Source organism: Cavia porcellus, unplaced genomic scaffold (genome assembly GCF_034190915.1).
Source record: "Cavia porcellus strain 051 isolate PalLab524CR breed Dunkin Hartley unplaced genomic scaffold, mCavPor4.1 scaffold_15, whole genome shotgun sequence".
Taxonomy (NCBI): domain Eukaryota; kingdom Metazoa; phylum Chordata; class Mammalia; order Rodentia; family Caviidae; genus Cavia; species Cavia porcellus.
Window position 1 is genome coordinate 13,265,525 of NW_026947498.1, and position 6,219 is coordinate 13,271,743.

The window sequence follows — 6,219 nt, forward strand, 5'->3', positions numbered from 1 at the left end:
AAATGGCTTCCCATGAGCACTAGTAATATTTTGAAGGGAAGAAATCATTACTGGTGAGTGTTTACCCCACAGATGGCACAAAACATCATCACTGGCTTCTGCCCAGTGAATTCCAGTAATAGCTCAAAGGTGATGATAACAGAAGACTCTACCACTTTGCTACTGTGTAATATCCCACAATGAAAGCTTTGGGAGGGTAGTACAACCACAAATTATTAAAACTAGAAGAAATTTTTAAGATTATCTCTCGATCTTTTAATTGTGGAGGTATTACACAAATTTTTTTTTTGTGACAAGTGATGAATATTAGGTATTCATGTTGGAAATACTCATGAATGAATGAATCAATGAATGACAAAAATGAAAGAAACACTGTAAATATTGAGAGTATTATACATCAAAGAATTTCATATACTTCAATATGTCACAATAGCATTGTTAAGAATTCTCTAATTTTTAGGTTGTAAATAAACAAAAAATATAAGACTAAGGGCATATTTTTAACTTGGTTTTTCATTTTCTTTTTTTTGGGGGGGGGCATTTGTTATATTGTACAGGCTGATTTCGAATACTTGTGCTAAAGCAAGTCTCTTGTTAACCTCCAGAGTAGTTGAGATCACAAATACATGCTTCTGTTCATTGCTCATTACAGTTTTGGTTGTTTTATTTCTGAGTATATATAGTCAAAGAGTCCCTATGGTAACACATCTGTATTAGTAACTCACCTAGCACTTACTCTTAATACTAAAATTTGCCATTTTTGTAAAAGTTATGAGTACCACATTATAATATCTACCAGGCAAATATTGCTAGATAGTTCTCGCAGTGGTCAAGCTGATTTATACTAATATAGGTAATGCACAAGGATTCATTTCCTTAACTTCCCTATCTGTGCCCTCCTCCATATAACAACACATCATAAAAAAAGAAAAAAGAAAAGAAAAGAAAAAAAAAAAAAAAAACAGTATACTGTCACAGTGCTTCTCTTGTTTGGAAAGGTACAAAAAGACTTTATATATTAACAAAGCCAAAGACAAAACTCACATGATCATCTCAATAGTTGCAGAAATAAAAAGCCTCTGATAAAGTCCAACTCTTGTTCTTGATAAAGTTCTACAGAAAATTGGAATAGATAGTATCTACCTCAGTCTGATAAAAGCTAAACACCAACATTATACTAAATGGGCAAGAACTGAAAGCTTTCATTCTAAAATCAGGAACAAGACAAGGATGTCCACTATCACCACTCCTATTCAGTATGTTTCTGGAAATATTAGCCAGAGCAATCAGACAAGAGAGAGAAATAAAAGGAATAAGGATAGGAAAGGAAGAAGTTAAATCATAACTATTTGCAGATGACATGATACTCTACATAGAAGATCCCAAAAACTTCATCAAAAGACTGCTAAAGTTAATAAGCAAATTCAGCAGCATAGCTGGATACAAAGTCAGCACTCAAAAATCAATAGAATTCCAGTACACAAACAACAAACTCACTGAGAGAGACGTTATGGAAAGATGTCGATGTCCGCTCCCGGCCGGCAGGAAAGACACACGACAAGGTCTGGCGGTGGTCAGGCTTTTCTTTATTCTCTCCTTATACAGTCTGCCCCGAAGCCTCTACCGGTCCGCTCTCCGCGGCTCCTTCCGTGCTTCAGTCTGCCCCGAAGCCTCTACCGGTCCGCTCCCCGCGGCTCCTTTTGTGCTTCAGTCTCTCTCTCTCTCGGGGGTGGAGGCACTGGCTATATATAGGATTAATAGCTAGGCAGACTACCCTGTGAGGCGGGAACTTAGTGGGGTGATAAGAAACAGGTGCCACACAGGCGGGCTCGATGAGAGGGGTAATCTAGCCCAGGCTTTTGTACTTTCCCACAGGCCTCGCAATCACCGCGTCTGATGACTTGACAGTGCCACGGCTCCCAACATCTCCCCCTATTTTATTTTAAATGATGGCTACGCGCATCGCAGCCCGTCCTGGATAGAGTGCAGAGGCCTATGCCCCGAACTGAGGCCCACCGTAGGCCCTTAGCGTAGACCCTGGTCGGCCGTCCCAGGGTCCACCAAGGCCCTGAGGCCCTCGTCCTTTTTTCTAGGGCCAGGAATGAACCGGACGGAACCTGGTTGCACATAGGCATGCACTCATTTCTCTCCACGAATCCCCTCGGAGAGAAATTTATCTAACAATCCAGCGGCTTTCGAGCGGAACGGGGTAGGGCCTGGCTTAGGTTGAGTCGTGCTGGGGAGGCACGCTCTTACCCGTCATTGACTCACCCACCCTGCTACATGTTGTTGTCTAGGGAGGAGAATGTGGGAAGCCTGTCACTTTTAAACGCGGTCGTAGGCCATGCGAGCGAGCCATGCATATACAAGGGTAGCACATAGGGGAGCAAGCCGTTCCAGGCCCCCAAAAAGGGATTGTCCTGCAGTTCTTTTAGGGCTCATCTTGTTGTTGGGTCTGCGGTTGGCCTCTGGTGGAACAGGCCTGATCTTCAGTCGAGGGACTTGTCGCGTCAACCTCTCTGGGACCCACATTGGCTCTCGTCCCGATTCCTGCGGAAAGACACAAACCGCGCCTCGGCTTCCTCTTTTGTATCTCTGCCCTCCTTGACGGACCCTTCTCGGGAGCTTCCTCACTGTGCCTGTTCAAACACCTCGAGTACTTCTACAAGTTCTTGAGAGCTCCCCCCGTAACTACCCTCACTCTTTAGGCACGTGTGTATCATTTCCCACAATGGACGAGCAGAGACTGAAGCTCTACCCTCCCGCTCTGCTAGGGAAAGGTCTCTGCCCAACTTTTCCCAGGAGGGCAGGTTTACATGCCCTGTAGGCAGAAACCAGGGAGCAAAGCTGTCAATCTCTGCAAGGAAATTTTCTAAAGTCTTACGCCCCACCTTGAGGTCCTTGGACTTTAGGAGTCTCCGAAGGACCAACACCAAGGCTGTGTATCTTTACTTGGCATGTTTCTCATTTTTAATATATCTTCTGTTATTTTTACTTCTATGTTTATGTTTTACACTCTTTTATTACCTTAAGTTCTGGTGTTATGTTTCATACTCACCGCGTGAGGCCCAAGAAACCCGCCACTTACGCGTGAGGTTGAGAGGAGTCTACAAACCCTGTAGGTGCGCGCCACCCAGGGCCCAGGCTTATCCTCTACTCACCTGTCCTGCAGCTGCAGCACTGTGTAGGAGAATGCAGTCCACCGCCGCGTCTCGGGGTTGATCAATCCCCGTGCGGGCCTCCAAATGTCGATGTCCGCTCCCGGCCGGCAGGAAAGACACACGACAAGGTCTGGCGGTGGTCAGGCTTTTCTTTATTCTCTCCTTATACAGTCTGCCCCGAAGCCTCTACCGGTCCGCTCTCCGCGGCTCCTTCCGTGCTTCAGTCTGCCCCGAAGCCTCTACCGGTCCGCTCCCCGCGGCTCCTTTTGTGCTTCAGTCTCTCTCTCTCTCGGGGGTGGAGGCACTGGCTATATATAGGATTAATAGCTAGGCAGACTACCCTGTGAGGCGGGAACTTAGTGGGGTGATAAGAAACAGGTGCCACACAGGCGGGCTCGATGAGAGGGGTAATCTAGCCCAGGCTTTTGTACTTTCCCACAGGCCTCGCAATCACCGCGTCTGATGACTTGACAGTGCCACGGCTCCCAACAGAAAGAACACCTTCCACAATCGCATCCAAAAAAAAATTTAAATACTTAGGAATTAATCTAACAAATGATAAAAATATCTATACATTGAAAATTATAGTACTCTGAAAAAGGAGATTGCAGAGGATGTCACAAAATGGAAAGATATCCTTTGTTCTTGGGTAGGAAGAAGCAACATTATGAAAATGGTCACACTCCTAGAACTGTAATACAGATTTAATGCAATCCCTGTGAAAATAGCAGTGACATACTTTAAAGATCTAGAGAAAGCATTTCTAAAATTCATTTGCAAACAAAAGAGTCCTGTGCAACAAAAGCCAGGCGGGAGGCATCTCAGTCCCTCACTTGTGCACCACGTTTATAGCAGCTCAATTTGTAGTAGCTAAATCTTGGACACAACCCAAATGCCCATCAGTCACAGAATGGATAAAAAAGATGTGGGATTTTATACAATTAAAGATTACTTAGCTATAAAAAGTATAATCGAGGCTTTTCTAGGTAAATGGAGGCATAAGTGAAATTAAATCAGACACATATTTGTAAATATTCTATTATCTCCTTAGTATAAAAATAAATAATAATAATAATAAAATACTGAAAGAGTAATAAGATCCAAAATGTACAACAGATATTGCAATAATGAAAGGGAAAGAAGTGCTCAAGAGGACAGAGCAGCTGGGATGGGGGAAAGGAGAAATGGAAGACAGAAAAGATTATATGTGTGGAGGTAGACACATGTAACTGTATGTATGCATATGTGTGCAAGAGGGATAACTATACTATTAATTCCCTGTTAGTTCATCCAAAGAACAGTTTGTGCTGTCATTATTTGATTGTTCATTTTTCATAACCGGATTGTTCTTTTTTTGTAACCGGAACAACTACTTCTAAGATAACAACATGCAATGTATCAACAAGTGTTGATTTGTTACTGTTTTATTTAACATGGTGTATTATTTATATACTTTTTTGTTTTGCTTCTTTAAAAATAAAAAGAAAATGAAAGGTAGTTTGAGGATATACAGGCTTAGCCAGAGTTACCTGAACAAAGCAGAATAGAGGGAAGACAAGTCAACGAATGAAATGTGTTGTGACCCTATAAATAAAGGTTAAATAGGAAAGAAAAAAGAAGATTTTATTAGAAACATTTAAGAATCTTTACATAATTTAAACAACTCTTGAACTTTTCATTTCCAGAAACTGCCTCCTTCTATACTTCATCTGTATTCTTTACAGATCCGTGTTTTTCTTGCTGAAGTGTTGTTATGTAATAAAAAAACAAACAAACAAACAAAAAAAAAAACTGTAGCTTTTTTTGTGATACTGCTTGCAATTATTTTTCCAGTTTGCTGTGCGTATTTGTTTCTAGAAACTTTTATTCTATTGTTTTGGACTAAGGGTTCAACTCATGGAGTTCTCCTTACCTGAATCACAATCCCAGTCCTCTTCCAAGAAGTCTTTATCATTTATTTTGTGGCGTTGTTTATTTTTTGTTTAATATCTCAATAGTTAGCACAAATATCGCCCTGCTTTCTTCTTGTACAATTGTTTTTTCCTGGGAGTGAAATAATGTGTTAGATTAAAATTTTCATGTTTCCATAACAAAATATATTGTTTTTCAAATTGCTTTCCAATTGGCTTTACCACATTGCTATCATCTGGGTGTGAATATGTCTCTAAAAATTTGATTTTCTAGGATCTCAGACCCCACTGTGACAGTGTTGAGATTTAAGAGATGAGACGTGAAAAGTAATGACCTAATGATCGTCGGGTCTCATTATAGAAAGAGATTAATTCAGATCATGTATAGTCGATTTGTTTCAGCACAAATATCTTGTTATATGGGAGCTTCACACCTTCCCTAAATCCTTCGTGCACATGGACTGTTCCCCTCTCTTTCACATAATCCTGCCACTGTGAAGCCAACCTCCCAAAAGATCCCCAATTAAGCTTAAATGAAGCTGGTACCATGTTCTTGAACCTCTAAACTCTGAGCTAAACTTCTTTTCATTACATATTACCCAATTCAGCCATTTTCCTATAACAAATGGACCAAGATGAATATTGCATTGAAATAATCTATTTTAAAAAATCATCTATTTAAAATAATCTATTGCTCTACTACTAATGGCTTTCCTCATGCTTCTCTGTTTTGTGCCTTCTAAAACACACGTGTAAAGTCTCAATACACTGTCCTGAAACCACCAAGTCCATGCACAAAGGCTGAGCTGTCCGGTTTAACTTTTATTTGAATTCCAAATTGTGTTTTCTATCTCTCTGACAATTTACACTTAAGAGCTAATTTTCTAATTTTCTTTTTTTTTTTTTTTTGCCCAGTTCGACAATTAAAGTGATTATATACATAAAATGCATACACTTTTTGCAACTTTAGAATATGGAAATGATTAAAGTAAGATTTCAGGAACCAGTATATCACTATACAAAGATAACTTTTCTTCATTTCATAGTGAAGGGATAAATAACATGAAGAGCTCATGGAAAATGACTTTGAAATTCATGTGCTTGGATACACAATGTACTTTAACCACATAGTGGATCTATTTTAAAAT

General features: G+C 40.4%; 1 long non-coding RNA gene across 1 annotated transcript; it reads right to left on the minus strand.

Annotated features, from left to right (window-relative positions):
• Nucleotides 1-1,565: 1,565 nt before the first annotated feature.
• Nucleotides 1,566-3,647, minus strand: LOC134470459 (uncharacterized). The gene is made up of 2 exons (XR_010039350.1): nt 3,162-3,647; nt 1,566-2,550 (listed from the first exon to the last, which is right to left on the minus strand). It is a non-coding gene; the product is annotated as an uncharacterized LOC134470459 (long non-coding RNA).
• Between the last annotated feature and the right edge of the window lie 2,572 nt (nt 3,648-6,219).